Source organism: Halyomorpha halys, unplaced genomic scaffold, assembly GCF_000696795.3.
Source record: "Halyomorpha halys isolate HHAL.00 unplaced genomic scaffold, Hhal_1.1 Scaffold987.1, whole genome shotgun sequence".
Lineage (NCBI taxonomy): Eukaryota > Metazoa > Arthropoda > Insecta > Hemiptera > Pentatomidae > Halyomorpha > Halyomorpha halys.
In genome coordinates this window covers 328,133-345,649 of record NW_027108701.1, presented here as the reverse complement: position 1 = coordinate 345,649, position 17,517 = coordinate 328,133, and the positions used below count along the sequence as shown (strand labels likewise).

Genomic DNA, 17,517 nt, shown 5'->3' with positions numbered 1-17,517 from the left:
TTAATAATATATATTAATTATAATAACTAAATAAAACTATAATTAGCCATAAAAAATTTCCCTGTCAGACCATATGCCAATATTTTATATTTGTGTAATATGATATGGAATATGTAAATAAATACACTTTTTCAATTCAATATAGCGTTTTTTTAGTTATAAAGTTATTACTGTATTTACTTAGTTTGCAATTACGTTTCTGTAAAAGATGAGTTATGTCATATTGCGCCTTTAATGAAAATTATTTTATCTTGTATTGTTTATGAAAGAAAATTATTAATGTTATATAATCGTCTTAATAGCATCGCCAAATATTTTTTTAAACAATATAATTATTTAACTTTACTTGAATTAATTTTTTTTAAAAATTCATTTTTGCAAAGTTGATACGTGTAAAATTCTAGCTATAAACATTTTAACGATAAGCTATCTTAGTAATAATTTCAATATTTACTTATTAATTGTTCAATAAACGGGCTATTATATTAAGAAAACAATTGAGGAAGACACTATACTGTCTATCAGCATTGCATCATCTGTTTGCTCACTTGCGAAAACCTGTTATGATTATCTTAATCTCAAAACTATCAGAATTATATCATTGTATAATATAATTCATATCTATCATATCATAGTTTTCATTCATGTATCATTATATAATACAGGGTAATATCAATAATCCGGACTGGCATAAAAAATGTTAGTTTTTTAACTTCTCTATTTTTTTTTTTTTTTTCGGCCAAGACTCCCATTGGAGTCCTATACTGCCTAACCATGGTTGGAGGTCAAAGTTCTTCATATTGTGGGACCGCCACTCAATGAAAAAAGTCAACGTCCCAGGCCGGATTCGAACCGGCATCGCCAATAGACATCAAATAGGTAAGACTGTGTCTTAACCTATCAATCACCGTATATACCTATATAATCTATATAACCTATATAATCCGTATATAATAATGATATATAACCGTATATAATAATCTATATAACCGTATATAACCTATATAATCACCGTGAATAGAAAATGGAAATTTTTAAAGTTTCTATATGGGGCAATCTAATTCCTATAGACGTTTCCATCATACATTTTGTTGGAATCGAATCAGAAATACATTTCTATTTTATAAATCATTTGATTCTTTTAAACGAATTTAATTAATTGTAGAAATATGGTAAACTTTTTTTTTTTTTTTTTTTTATCACACTTTAAATAGATTAATACAAAGAGAATCAATAAAAATTTAATATGTTTTTTAAAAATCAAACAAATGTTGAATTTTGTAGACTATTTTACCTAATGCTTTCTGTATCCAAACACACCCATGCAGCAATTTAGTACAAGAGCCGAGGTGAAAAAAAGGCATTTATTTCACCCAATATTTGATTAATTTAATGAAAACTATATATAATTACTAGTATAAATTGAAGAGTTTGTTAAGTATAGTGGGAATAAAAAATGGCGGCTGTTCCAAAATGTTAAAAAAAAATTATCTTTTCATTCGAAGCTCTATATCTTTAAAACTACCTAGAACACTATAAAACCTAAGAGAACATCATTTAAAGTAAAGAAATTTTTTTTAAAATATGGGCCATAATTGAGCTATTTAAGTTTAATAGTTCCCGGGATTTAGTTTTTTATAAAGTAATATTTCATAAGAAATCCACTGGAAAATCAGTTGTTAGTGAAAAACCAATGTTTTTGAGAAATCTATACCTCAAAAACTATTCGACGTACAAATGTAGCACTCAAATAAAAGATAATTTATTGTACTATACAGTAGTTTATGATGTTTATCTTCAAAGGAGTAGTAGTTTCATTATATTCCACAAAATGTTGATTTCTAGCTGTTTAGACAAAAATTTTGATTTCTGAAAAAACATATCTTAGAACCATAAGATAAACGGATGTCTCCCCGCACTAAAATTAAAGCTAGTTAAATGTACGATAAAGTAGTTTATAATGTTTATCTTCATAGCAGTAGTAGTTTATGATATTTGACAAAATTTTATCCGAACAACTAAGAATTAACAATTTGTTTATTTATCTTGTTAAATATAAAACTAATACTCCTACGAAGATAAAGATTATATACTACTTAGTAGTAAATTAGACAAGCTTTAATTTGAGTACGTGCAGACATCTTATGGTCTCTGAGATATATGTTTTCATAAATCAAATTTTGGTCCGAATAGCTAGAAATCAGCATTTTGTGTATTAATTTTGTAGAATATCATGAAAACTACTGCTCCTACTAAAATAAATTTTATAACCTACTTTATAATATATTTAACTAGCTTTAATTTGAGTGTTAATAGATATTTGTATGTTGAATGGTTTTTGAGATATAGATTTCTCAAAATGAATTCATTAACTTCTGATTTTTCAGTGCATTCTTTAAGAAATGTTGTAATTTAAAAAGCTATATCTCGGAAATCATTGAACGTAAATAGCTCCATTAGAATTCATATTTTAGGAAATTGACTCTACTTTAAATAATGTTGTCTCATGTCTTCTAGTATTGTTGATAGTTTTAATGATACAGAGCTACGAATGAAAAAATATTTCATAAAGAATGCACTGAAAAATCAGAAGTTAACGAATTCATTTTGAGAAATCTATATCTCAAAAACATTTTGACATAGATTTCTTAAAATGAATTCATTAGCTTCTGATTTTCAGTGCATTCTTTATGACATGTTGCAATTTAAAAAGATATATCTCGGGAAATACTGCACGTAAATAGCTCCATTAGATCTCATATTTTAGGAAATTGACTCTATTTTAAATAATGTTCTCTCATTTCTTCTAGTATTGTTGTTAGTTTTAATGATATAGAGCTACGAATGAAATAATATTTTTTTTAAAGTTTTGAAACAGTCACCATTTTGTATTTGCCCTGACTATACTTGGCAGACTCATCAATTTTTATACTATACATAGTTTTCATTAAAGTAATAAAAAATTGAGTTGAAATTATTTTTTTTTTTTCCCACAGGGCTCTTTTACTACAGATATTGGTTCATTTTTTTACTATCTTTTTTACAATCGTTTTATATTTGAATGCATTTAAATAAAATATGTTACAATAAAGTTTAGGTTACTAGTAATTTTATTGGACTATCTATATCGCTGCGTTTGTTGTGGTCCGGGCGGGTAGTTTGAAAATAATGGACGATACTGCCTTTTTTTCTCCTCTTGTGCTCTGTTCTATTAGTTAAGAGTTTTCACCGTATTTTTAATGCCTTAGAGTAGAATATTTTGGTAGATACTTAGACCAAATGTGGAGCTTACCGTTGGCACAATTCCATCCCACCAGGACCAAATTGCTCTTGCCAACTGGCTCAGGTAATCTAAATAGTTTTTATCATTACTCAGCTTTCTGTACTGATAAGTGAAACTTGTCCAAAGCAGTGAAAATTGCTTAAAATATCGCAACAGAGAATTATTATAAATCCATTTGTATTAATTTTTTTTCGGAAGAAATAACCCTTTTTTATGACTTATTTTCTTTACAGTTTGAACAACGTTTCGGGCAATTTGACCACTATCAACTAAGTGATGTCATATGTCAAAAAACAAATAAAATTTTTATACTGCGATCAAGAGGAAAAATTGTTTTAAACTATAATAAATATTGCCTACGTTTCTACCCACGATATAGGTCTTCATCAGAGCTAAAACAAAAAGATACAAATAAAGTAGAGTCTTTGTAAAATTAAATTAGGGAATATAAAAATGAGATATAGATAAACTATCAAAAACCTAAATGTATTAATAGAGAGGATAAAGATAAATACAAACAATTATTAACTAACATGTGTAGCATGGCATAGTGAACTGATATATCAGATATATATTTATTGTATAGATCTAATAATTTAATTACCTAAAGAGACATAATAACGGATTGCTGTAGTAATAACTGTTACACAGTTCATTATTAATGGAATAATAAAAAATAAATAAACCATATTACATTATATAACAAAAATCATATTGTAATAATATATTATAAATAATAGTAATAATAATAATAAAGTAATAGTGAACTAAAATATCAGAATGTACACTATTGAAAAGATCGATTAATTGAATTACCTAAGGTGACATAATAAATATACTACAAGAAATAATATACTATATAAAATAAAAATACAATACATTTTTACACAAGAAAGAAAGCGATGACTTTACTTTCCTCCCTGCATCATCCCGATTAGTGCCATCCATTAAAAAAATTAGTTGCCTCTTTTGAGTCAATCTGATTTATGAAGTCGTAAAATTTTATGACTATTTGCTTCACTTAATAACGCCTCTCTTCAAACAGCTCAAACACCAAAGAATATCTCTTAAGTGGATATTAGCAGCAGATGAAAAGTGCCTCCTCACCTTTGGTAATGGGGGAATATAATTAAATTTTCAGCAGTGTTTTTTTTCTTTTACTTACCTATATTAAGAATATATAGTAAGATATTTGGAGTATATAGTGACAAATATTGGGTAACAAATAGCGAGCGAGAATCGAACACAAGGAAGATTCCATCAGAAATGTAAAAAAAACATTAGCACCTCCTAAAATTTGTTATTGAAATTACTCCACCAAATCCTGTGTATATTACAGCTTGTTTTGTATTTAATTTTTTTTTTTTATCTCTAACAAACAGATTTTCCACTAAAAAATTATATTTTAATTACAGGAACGATAGTTTATTACTTTCACTTACCTATATACGGAATATATAATAAGGGAAGTATTGAGATCGTGCGAAATTTCGAATTCGTGTTCGTGAGTGTACAACCCAACTCAAATATAATGTGAAATTCGAAATTGAAATTAAAAATCTAGTGCCAAATGTATGCATGAAATGTTACAGCAACTTTTTCGTTAAAAAACAAAACAAAAAACAACCGGAAGTCCCACTTTATATAATGGATTTAATTTTTTTTTTTTCTCGAAAATTTGCTCAAACCAATTTAAGTAAGTCGGAATATAATGTAAAATTTAATGATATTAACATCAGTTAGGTCTTATTCTCATCGGAATAGTTTTATAGATTGTTTTTTATAATTTATTTATTGTTATTTATAACTGTATAAAAATATATACAACAAGTAAATTTGCTGTTAGTGATAAAATAATATGATACAAACATTTGGAGAATCTACCCATTGATAGAAACAGCCAATTGCAAATAAATACAATAGAGGATTACTTCTAAAAAGGCTTCTTGAAGTTCTACTCCCAGTTACTTACAGTCAAAGGAGCAGTGACCTACAACTTGGGAAACCCAACCACAACCTGAAGACTGAAGCCCAGGCTGCTAATAGTCAGCACTTCCCGGGGTGACCAGCCCTGTTGGGAGGCGTGTTCTTTCCATTTCTTCTTCCAGACATCCCTGTCCCTAGCAGCTCTCCTCCAGAGGAGTCCTACCATCCTCTTGAACATATCACTCAATCTTTTCTTTTTACGTCCTCTTCTTCTTTGAAGGTCGTATGGAGTCCATTCTGTAGCAGTTTTTTTACCATCTGTCATCTTCGCACCGAAGGAGATGCCCTGCCCATTTCCATTTGCTCAGTCTTGTCATTTTCAGTGAGTCCTGTTTCTTTCTGGATCCAAGCATTTTTTATTCGATCTCTTTTCCTCATATTCACAATGCTTCTTTCAATATTATTTTTCCACACCTGTAATTCCCTCCCCTAAGCTATAGTCAGTGACCACGCATCCCCCATAATCAATTGTTGAAAAAAAAAATGTACCTGTGATATTAACCATGAAAGGCCCACCAGGTCGATCTAGTATTGAATAAATAAATTTTAAAAAAATAACCATTGATAGAACTGTACTAAAATTAAATGCCGAATTTTCAAAATGGCTCACTCTAAAGTACCTTTTATATTTGTTGTTTCAAATAATTAACCGTCTCAGATTTTTATTATTAAAGAAAAATTGATAAATATCAACTATAAAAGGAATTATTAATTAAAATAAAGAGATATGAGAAAATATACTTTTTCCAGGTTGAAAAAAACATTTCCGAAAATGAAAGTAGTACTATACAGGTATTAAATATTACTAACTATTTTACGAAAAACTAAAGATTTTAGGAAAATAATATTTAACATAGCAAGTCGTCGAAGGTAATGGCAAATGACGAAAACGCATTGATAATAGGTCTGTTTAAAAACGACGCGCTTGCGTAGTTTCGCTACTAGATATCGTTCGCGGTCACCATAGTTATTAAATAATTGCCTTTTTTTTTTCTATGGATCTGTTTATCTCTTAACTGGCAGGCACACTAGCATTGTGTTCTGTTCCCCAGTCTGTTAATTTTTTTAAAATTTTAAATAGTTTAATTGGAGGAAGTCCGGGTGGCGGTCTATGAAGGTATCAAAATAGTAAAAGAAAAATATTTATTGTTAACTAACATTTTGCCCCACTTCACTACAATCTTTTCATAATAAAGTCCTAAGAATCGCAGTTAACGTTCCTTGGTTCATAAGACATAGCCAATTGCATCGCGAATTACATATGGAGTCAATAGAGCATTACATCAAAAAACGGTTCATGAAGTTCCACTCCCAGTTACTGACAGTTAAAGGAGCAACTGACTTACAACCTGGGAAAACCAACCACAACCCGAAGACTGAAGACTGCTGTAGGGCATTCTTTTATAAATTTTAATAAATATAAAATTAATTCATAGTCTCACTACCTTTATTTTACTTTTTATTATTACTCATTTTATTTATTCATTATTATTATTTTTATTTTTTTTTCTATTTTCTTCTCTCGCCCCTTTTTCAAATTAACTTGTTTCTTTTTACTATTAGAGGGCAATTGTTTGTTATGTTTAAGTGTACCAATATCATTATTTTTGTTATTAATTTTACATTCCTCTTTTATTAAGAAGCATTATTCTTATCTATTTTTTTTCTTCTTTTAATAATAACATTGTTTATGGTTAAGGGTGTATTTTGTACGAGACTATATCCCCCCCCCCATAATAAACTGTTAAATATATATATATAATATAACGGTCACATCAACCATGTAAGGCCCACCAGGCCGATCTGGTATAAAATATAAAATATAAAAAAAAATTGTCCCACTTTGCAGGGTTTAGTCAGGGTTAAATGAAAGAACATTTTAGAATTAACAGAAAAATAAAACAAAAACATTTCAAAATAATTGTTATGTTTATAAACTTATAACAACAATATAAGGAAGTATGAATGCAGGTAGACTGGAAACAAGTTACTAATAAGTTATTAATAAATATAACCAACTATCTTCCTATCTTCTAACGGTCAACTATCTTCTTCCTATAAATAACTTTAAGATAAAGTTTATTTGTTTTTTCAGAAAATATTACCATAATGATTAAATAGTTAGTTTTTAATTTTAATTAACCTAAATGAACCTTCAATCATCTCATATACAGTAATAATGTAATATGTATAATCTAACATATAAAATCTCTTTAAGTAATGTTCTCTTAGGCCTTCTAGTGTTGTTGGTAGTTTTTAAGATATAGAGCTCCGAATGAAAAATTAGTGTTTTTTTAAGGTTTTGAAACAGCCGCCATTTTTTATTCCCCCTACCTATACTTCGCAGACTCATCAATTTTGAATAGTAATTATACATAGTTTTCATTAAAGTAATCAAAAATTGGGGTGAGATAACTGCCTTTCTTTCTTCCCGGCTCTTGTACTATACCGAAAGTGGCAGGAATTTGAGGAATCTTATGGAGTCGATGAAGATACTTCGTGTGTTGCCGATCTACGTGAAAGATTGACCGCAGTCAGACATGGCGTAGAGGAATCTGACAAACAAAGCAATCATTAAAAATGTCTCGGATCCAGTTTTTCTATGTACGTAAGCTTATGTACGGTCGAAACAGTAAAGTTATATTTAAAGGATAATTTTTATTTTTTATTTTCCGGGTTAGAGCGGAATTATTCTATTATAAGTGTAAAACCATGGATGCATGATAGTACCGATAACTGCCCGGTATGTAATTCCGAACAAAAGGAAGATACCATTTACTTCTTGGGAACCTGTCAAAAGTATAGTGAAATTAGAATAAAATATTTTAGGCAGCAGATCTGCTCTTCAGAACAATTATTTAGTTTAATAAAAGGCTCTAATTAGCGAGCTCATAGCAACTATGTACAATGGGCTACGCTGAAAAGGGCTCAGTTGGTTAACATGTGAGGAATCAATGCCATACCACAGTTTGTTACAAGTTTGATTGTTTTTTTTTTATTTCATTTTTTTTTGTTAACATTATTACCATATCGTTATTTGAAATTATTGACTTGTTGTCTCTTTAAAGCATATGACTTATTTTTTAAAAACCTTTGATGGATACTTTTACGATTGTATATGTTTTCTTAATTATTTGAATAGATCCATTTTTTTGTAGTTTTTAACAAATAAACACAGTTCATCGATTTTAACTCAATTTAACCATGGGACCGTAGATATATGACTTCACTTCTTAGGTACCTGTCCCAAATATAGTGAAATTAGGATAAAATATTTTGGGCAGCGGACCTGCTCTTCAGAACAATTATTCAGTTTATTAAAAGGCTCTAGTTAGAAAGCTTAGCAACTAAGTACGATGGGCTACGCTGAAAAGGGCTCAGTTGGTTAACTTGTGAGAGATCAATACCATACCACAGTTTGTTACAAGTTTGATTGTTTTTTGTTTTTTTTTTACAGTTTATTAAAAGGCTTTAATTGGAGAGCTCTTAGTACGATGGTTTGCACTAGAAAGAGCTCAAATGGTTAATATTTGAGGAATAAATGCCATACAACATTTTGTTACCATTATTTTTATTTCTTTTTAATCTTAAATATTATATTGCTATTTTGGAATTACTTGGTTTCACTTTTTCCGACGATTTTATGATTCATCGCCCAATGTTGTTTGTTTGTTTATTGTAGCTTAAAGGCGTAAAACCCTGTGGTCATCAACGCCTATGACATGCTAAAAGTTTTGTAAAAATTAATAATGAATAAAATAAAAATAATAAACTGAGAAAAATATTAAAATTGATGAGGAGTTATAAATTTAGAAAGAAGGCGTACTTTTAAAAATTCAAACACTAATGTAATTTTAGCTTCTATATCTGTGAGAGCTTCTGATAAATTTGGGGTTTGATTAATAAATCGCCAAATGTTTTAAAATAGTAGAATAAGTTTTTCATTAAATATTTTTAACAGAATAACCTGTTATTCCTTACAAAAAATAAATAAAAACATCCACAAATATTTTTAATATTTCAAAATTCCATTTTATATTGAACGACTCATACAATTTTTCACAATTTTAAAATATATATTACCTGTGAAATTTTGAATTAAAATTTTTTTACGATCATTTCTGGGAGACAAGAAAAAAATGTGCCTGTTTATTTATATTTCTATATCAAAGACGTAACTTTCTTTTTTTTTTTTGTTGATTAATTATTGTAATGTTTGTCATAAAATTTTATTTAGTAGGCGATGAAGGCTGGATTATGTTGGGGTTGTTTGACATTCATCCTTTAAACTTTTCAAATGCCTCCTGGTGAAATGGGCTGCCCTTCAACACACTTCCGGTCAAGTAGTTCTCAAAGATAATCGATTAAGTCGAAGAACGGTTTTAGTCCATCATTTTCAACATCTCTCTGTGTCATGTGGTCTTTTATCACTTTGACATTCAGTTCGGAAAAATATTTAATATTATTTTGTATAAAATACTCTGCTATTAAAAAAAAAATAAAATGGGAAATACTAATATTTTTTGGTACAATATTAACTTAATTTTTTTTTTCAATCAATCTATATAGAATGAAAAGAGAATGGTCCAATATTTGGCCACAAAACATTTTTGAATTGCTGGACCGATTTACGTACTATCTCTTTCCGAAGAATAAGAATAAAATATTACCTATTCTATTAAGCTATATTATATTAACAAAATTATAGAAACATTCAGTCAGTGGATATAAAAATGGACAGTCGATCTGAATATTTCATTATAGTACTAATATTGATGCACAGTGAAGGCTGTTAATCAAAAACTATAGATATATATATATTACTGATTTTAGTCAGTAGCATATTATAATATGGGATCCTACAATTAAAATTAAAGTATGAAAACCCTTAAAATAAAAATTGAGATTTGTATTATAATTTTAACAACCTATGTTGAGATGAAAACAATAATTAAATACTTATGTTAAAGGTGAACATACCAAAACTTGTATAAATTAACCTATGGTGTATCAATACATACATACATATATGATGAAATGTGAAATACTACAAATTGAAGTAAGATGAAAAGTTATACAAAAATGAAAATAACAAAAATATTAAACCATGATAGAGAACTACTAAATATATATTTTTTTATTTGATTGATTTCACAATATTCATAAACAGGCTAAACATAAACATTCAGTCTAACCTGACACCAGACCCAATAAGGTACACTCAAAAGAGCAATTTACATTAAAAAAATTAATGTCCATACAAATGGAATCAACACCATCACAATATAACTTGATCCAGAAACGGCAGTGAAGACACTCTGATGCCAAATGGAAAGAAATAGAAATACCGTAAACTTTTAGGGAAATTTAACTCTCTCCCTCCACGGATACTTCTTGCAAGTTGGAAGTCCTTCGGCATAATGGTAACACGTGAATAGCGCAAAGATTGGTGTCTTCAAATAAGCTGACTAAGTAAGCCTAACCTATTTTACTGAAACACTCAGTATGTGTTTTTAATTTTTAGTGAATAAAAACCATTTAATCGAATCAGTAATGTTTTTTCTCATACTTCAGAAAGGGACAAATCGATTGGCATATAAATAGAAGATAGCTCAGCTACACGTCAAAAATGCTTAATTCTGTTAATAACTTTTTTTAAACGAAGAAATCATAATAGCCTACAGCTATAAAAAAATGGAACCCATAACAATCGCATGAATGGTATGATAGCGCATAAAGTACGAATAAACAAATACTGATTTTTATATATTACAGTAAATATTTATTCATATTGTAAAATGAGCTAGTGTTATATTTCAGCATAAAGATCCCAAACCACAAAGTTCAAAAATAAAATGTACATGCATTCATATTTTGAGCGAACCTGAACTGACTGACAAGCCACGTTTTGAATGAGTGAACTAATATTTAGCCTGAATACATGTTTGTTCCTGCTCGGGTGAGTGGCCATGGACTTCAACGCCACTTCTAAACATTTGCCATTCCAGTCCTCATCGGAGAATTTGTTTATCAATATCAAACAGAATTGGGCATTAGTTAGCTAATATTTAGTTAACTAATAGCTAAGTAGTTGTAAGAATTAGTTCCCCTAAAAAATCGGAACTAATTTAGCCATTGACTGTTAGCTACCGTTAAATCTTACAACTAAATTCGTTGTTATTTGAAATGGACAACTAAAAGTAATTAAAATTATCTTTATCTGCTGAAAAAACTGATAATTAATTATTTAACGCTGTTTGGGGTTACCCTGACATATTGGGATCCTTTATAAGGTTTTAGAGGCACTGAAAATAGGAAGAAAATCGATTTTATGATCTGATGGCTCCATATCGATTTATTTTAACTTTTCGGATTTCCTACACACTGGGATCCCTATATATGTTTTCGGAGGTGCGGAAAATGAAAAAAAAAAAATATTTTCATGACCTCTGAAAATATATAGGGACCCCAATATGTTGGAAATACGAAATGTTAAAACTAAATCGATACGCAAGCGAGTGATCATAAAATCGATTTTATTTTCATTTTCAGCACCTCCGAAAACATATAGAGACCCCAATATATTGGAAATCAGAAAAGTTAAACTAAATTGATACGCATGCGGGTGATAATGAAATTGGTTTTATTTTCATGCTCAGCGTCTCTGAAATTAATCGATTATACCGAGAAAACATAAACATGCTTATATACCAGAAATAAGGAAAGTTAAAATGAAGTCTGTACTTGGATTTATTTTATTATAATATTATTTTTTAGTGGAAACTATAAATAAAACCAACTAAATGTTAGTTGTTGATTTCAGATGATAGCTAATTTGGTTCCAAGAGTTAGCTAGCCCACAGCTAACAACTAACCGAATATTTTTTTGTTTCCAATGACACTACAGCTAATTTAGCTTTAGTTTTTAGTTGTTAGTTATAGCCTACTTTTGCTCAACTCCGATATCAGATAATATTAGAGAACTACATTTCTTGTACAAATTGTAATTATTACCTACAATAAAAACTCTGCTTCTTTTTAGTACTATAAAAATTTTCATTTACCAATCTCATAAATTTATATATTAGTGAGAGTAAAAAAAAAAAAGGTGGTAACTACATTTTATTGTATCATTTATACATAAAGAGTGAAACATTATGTATTTTTAAAATCATGTTTCTTCATATTTAAATGTCATAATTTGGAGTTAAACATTGTCCGCTTGATGCATTATGTATTCTATGTTAATAAACTAATCCAGTCATGAATTCTACATTCTCCATCTCTAATCGTTCTATATCAATATTAGCAAATAGGAAAAAAATATGTAAATATAAAGTAATTAATTGTACTATTACAACTCAATTCCGTTTATTTGTTTATTGGGTTTATTTGTTAAAACTTTATTATATCTATTTTAAGGAAATTAATTTTCACCCTTTTTTCACTTTTTTATTCCTTCTTTAAATTTAAACAACGTTTCGGACTTTTCTGCTCATCATCCAGTTTTTCAAATAGAAATATTTCCAATCAACATTTAACAATTAATATATAGTTATTATCAACATATTTAATATTGTAACTTAATACATATTGTTTAAATAAATAAACTTAAATTTTATCCATTACAGTCTCAAAACATTTCGGCCATCCTGAGAGATCATTTTAGAACAAAATAGTTTAAAAACAAAACTTCATGCAGGCTATTCTGCCCAGGTCAATTCAACTATTTCTCTAATTTAAGTCAATTTTCACATTCATACAAAAATTAAAATTCTTTATCACAGTCACTTATTTGTTAAAATTTATAAGTAATACATTTAAGTTATTAGTTGTGATAAATTGTAACAAATAAGTGACTGTGATAAAGAATTTCAATGTGAAAATTGACTAATTAGAGAAATTGTTGAATTGACCTGGGCAGAATACCCTGCAAGAAGTTGTATTTTTAAATTATTGTGTTCTAAAGTTGTATTAAGATTGTCCCTGAGGATGGCCGAAACGTCGGACTTATAAAGAGAATAAAATATTTTGAAACTATGATGGATAAAATTAAAATTTATTTATTTAAACAACATTAACCAGTCTTAAGAAAGTTTTTAAAATTATAAACTAATAAATATATATTTTTTTCATATTTAATTACAACAATTAATATTTCAATACGTTTATGTCCGTTTAACAAATCTAAAAAGTTTCCTTAGATTGAGCCAAAAAATCTTAGTAATTGCTCATATTTTTTCTTACATTATTATTAATCTGTAGACATTTGTCAATTATGAATAAAATTCATTTTTATATAGTACCGTTCTACAGGGTACTAGTCTGTTGGCACGAAGGGGAATGTAAGGCCGGTAAAAAGCAAGTAAAAAGCCTTACAATTAAGCTAGGCCTTAGGACTAAATATGTGGGAAAGAGGAAGTGACCATTAGGGAACAAGCGTGAAATGTAAATGGCAAATATGTAGACTAAGCATAAGATTCAAATATGGCCAAAAATGCTTACTCGTGAATTACTTAAGTTGTATGATTATAACAAGAAACGTGAATTGATTGATTTATAAGTCTACTTTACATGGTTAAGTTCTAACACAATGGTGAGATTGCACAATAAAATTATAATAACTATATTTTTTTTTTAATATTTATTTATTGCTATTTACAACTGTACATTATAATACATTTAGTAAATCTCATCTAAGTTAAATTGGAGTGTTACAGGTGTGTACGAACTACCCATTGGTAGCACTCTAATGACATTTTACATTAGCTGGTCTCGTGGCCATCTTCTTTTCAGGCGCCTCGGAGGATTGTCAGGAATGGAAGAGGATGCAAGATTAGAAACTAGGGGGTTTGAGTGGTTAGAGAGTTTATAATGGAAGGAGTGATATCTGGTTCGGGTTAGATCGGTTACATAGGGAACATTAAGGTCTTTATGTATGATTTTATTTGTGACATAGTAAGGAGCATTGAGAATTTTATGAAGGATTTTGAATACGAGAGGAATTCGAAGGTTTAGTGGAGCCTCAAAGCTCAACTCCATATGTCCAAATTGGCCTTATTACATGTAGATCAGTCAGCTATAATTTTAATAACGATCCATAACCAAACGGAGGCGATATTGAAGTTGTATCATATCGAATGGAAATTATAGTCGAGAAGAGATAAAATATCGGCTAAAACCGGACTGTACTAGTTACTACATCCCTTATCTCATCACTATCTTCAACAGCAATGTCCACAAATCTTATAATTCTTATCCGAATCACCATGCCCTCAAGCAGTTCCTAATTCATCCCGAGCGGTCATTCATGTTCAGAATCAACGGATTGAAGTGTTTGAAAATAAAGGTTACCTAATCCTGTGATCGCTAAATTAAAATAAATTAAGAATGAAATTATAGAAAACCAATTTTTTATTACTTTGATGAAAACTGTGTATAATTACTAGTCGAAATTAATGAATCTGCCAAGTATAGTAAGGGGGAATAAAATATGGTGGTTGTCGCAAAACGTTAAAAAAAATATTTTTTCATTTGGAGCTCTATATCATTAAGACTAACAACACTAGAAAATCTAAGAGGATATTATTTAAAGTATGCTAAAATAGGAGCCCCAACAGAGCTATTTACGTTCAATAATTCCCGAGAAATAGCTTTTTAAATTGCAACATTTCATAAAGAATGCACCGAAAAATCAGAAGTTAATGAATTCATTGAGCCCCGTGGGGAAAAAATAAAATTATTTCAACTCAATCTTTTATTACTTTAATGAAAAATATGTATAGTTAGTAATAAAAATTGATGAGTCTGCCAAGTATATTCAGGGCAAATACAAAATGGTGACTGTTTCAAAACGTTAAAAAAATATTTTTTCATTCGTAGCTCTATATCATTAAAACTAACAACAATACTAGAAGAAATGAGAGAACTTTATTTAAAGTAGAGTCCATTTCCTAAAATATGAGTTTAATGGAGCTATTTACGTTCAATAATTCCCGAGAAATAGCTTTTTTAAATTGCAGCATTTCATAAAGAATGCACCGAAAAATCAGAAGTAAATGAATTCATTTTGAGAAATCTATATCTCAAAAACCATTCGACATACAAATATCTATTAACACTCAAATTAAAGCTAGTTAAATGTATTATAAAATAGATTATAAAATTTATTTTAGTAGGAGCAGTAGTTTTCATGATACTCTACAAAATTAATACACAAAATGCTGATTTCTAGCTATTCGGACCAAAATTTTGATTTATGAAAAAATATATCTCCGAGACCATAAGACGTACTGAGTCTGCACGCACTCAAATTAAAGCTTGTTAAATGCACTATTAAGTAGTTTATAATGTTTATCTTCGTAGGGGTATTAGTTTTATATTTAACAAGATAAATATACAAATTGTTAATTCTTAGTTGTTCGGATAAAATTTTGTCAAATATCATAAACTACTACTGCTATGAAGATAAAGATTATAAACTATTTTATCGTACATTTAACTAGCTTTTTCATAAATCAAAATGTTTGTTGGAACAACTAGAAATTAACATTTTGTAAAATATCATTAAAACTACTACTCCTACGAAGATAAACGTAATAAACTACTGTATATTACAAATATTTAGCTGTAATTTGAGTGCTAATTTGTACGTCGGATGGTTATTGAGATATAGATTTTTCAAAATAGATTTATACTGATATTTCAGTACATCTTTATGAAAGCTCTATATCATTAAAACTAACAACACTAGAAAACCTAAGAGAATATCATTTAAAGTAAAGTAAATTCGCTAAAATATAAGCCCTAAAAGAGCTATTTACGTTAATTAGATCCCGAGGCATACTTCATAAAGCAATAACGTTCATAAAAAAAATTCTAAAAAATCATTAGTTAATGAATATATACGAAAGGAAGCATTGGACATACAGGCGTCTATTAGTACTCACATTAAAGTTAGTTTAATGAGCTATAAAGTAGTTTATTACCTTTATCTTCCTAGGAATACTGTTTATGATATTTGCCTAAATAAGTTTACAAAATGTTGATTTCTAGTTATTCGTACAAAAAGTTTGATTTATGAAAAACGGTATCTCAGGAACCATTAGACGTACTGATGTCTGCATACACTAAAATTACAGCTAGTTTAATGTACTATAAAGTAGTTTATAACGTTTATCTTTTTGTGGCTCTGTAATATTTTGACATTTGACAAAATAAATTCGCAAAATGTTGATTTATAAAAGTTTAATGTTTTGCATAAATCAAAAATTTTGTCCGAATAACTAGAAATAAACATTTTGTGAATTTATTTTGTCAAATATCATAAAAACTGTAGCTACTAAAAAGATAATTGTTATAAACCACTTTATTTTACATTAAATTAGCTGTAATATAAGTGCTAAAAAACTAGCCCTGATGAAGCCCTGCAACGTGGGGCGAAACGTTGGCTCATAATAGGGGTATTCATGATATTGTGTTAAATGTTATATGTGTAGCATTGGAAGCAGGCCTATTTAAAGTCATGTTAAATGATTAATGCATAAGAGCTCCTAGCGGATTTTCTGAACAACTTATTTAGTAACCTTTCCATCCAAAACTTCATGTTATTGTTTACTTCTAAGCTTTGATTACAGTAATTTATTACATGCCTAAAATAAGTGAAAAGTAGAAGTGTAAAAGGTTGGCAACTGATTGTATTTTTTAAAAAGTTCAAAACAAAATACAAACTATGAGTAACCTAACACAACAAATAAAACGGTGACAAGCTCAGCTGGTTTGTTTCACGTCATTCTCTATTTAACAAACCTACTGACAGACTCTCAACCATATTACATGTTATATCGTATTAACTTGGTAAAAAAAGGAAATATTTATTCATTTAACATAAGTTTTTCCATTTAACATAACATGTTAAACTTAAGATCATGAATACACCTAATAAATAGTTTTAGGACTATTTGAGTTTTCATTAACCGCACCCAGACCATCTTCCTTTTATGAATAATATAGTATAGTAGCAGATTATATACATATGTAATAGATTATAGATCATTTAGTGCATTATATTAAATACATAATAGCTTATATAAATACGTACGATATTATATAAATATTTAATATATAATATAATGATATATGTATATATAAACATAAGCCCAAATATTTATATATGCAGATATCATTACTGTTCATTGGTACATTGATCATATTAATATTACATTTTGTAATGGAATTCAGGTCCCTTA

At 28.7% G+C, this 17,517-nt stretch overlaps 1 protein-coding gene across 3 annotated transcripts in view; it reads right to left on the bottom strand.

Moving 5' to 3' along the window:
- Positions 1–17,517, bottom strand: part of LOC106687590 (uncharacterized) — a 65,517-nt gene that overhangs the window by 5,930 nt on the left and 42,070 nt on the right. The gene's annotated exons all lie outside the window — the stretch shown is intronic.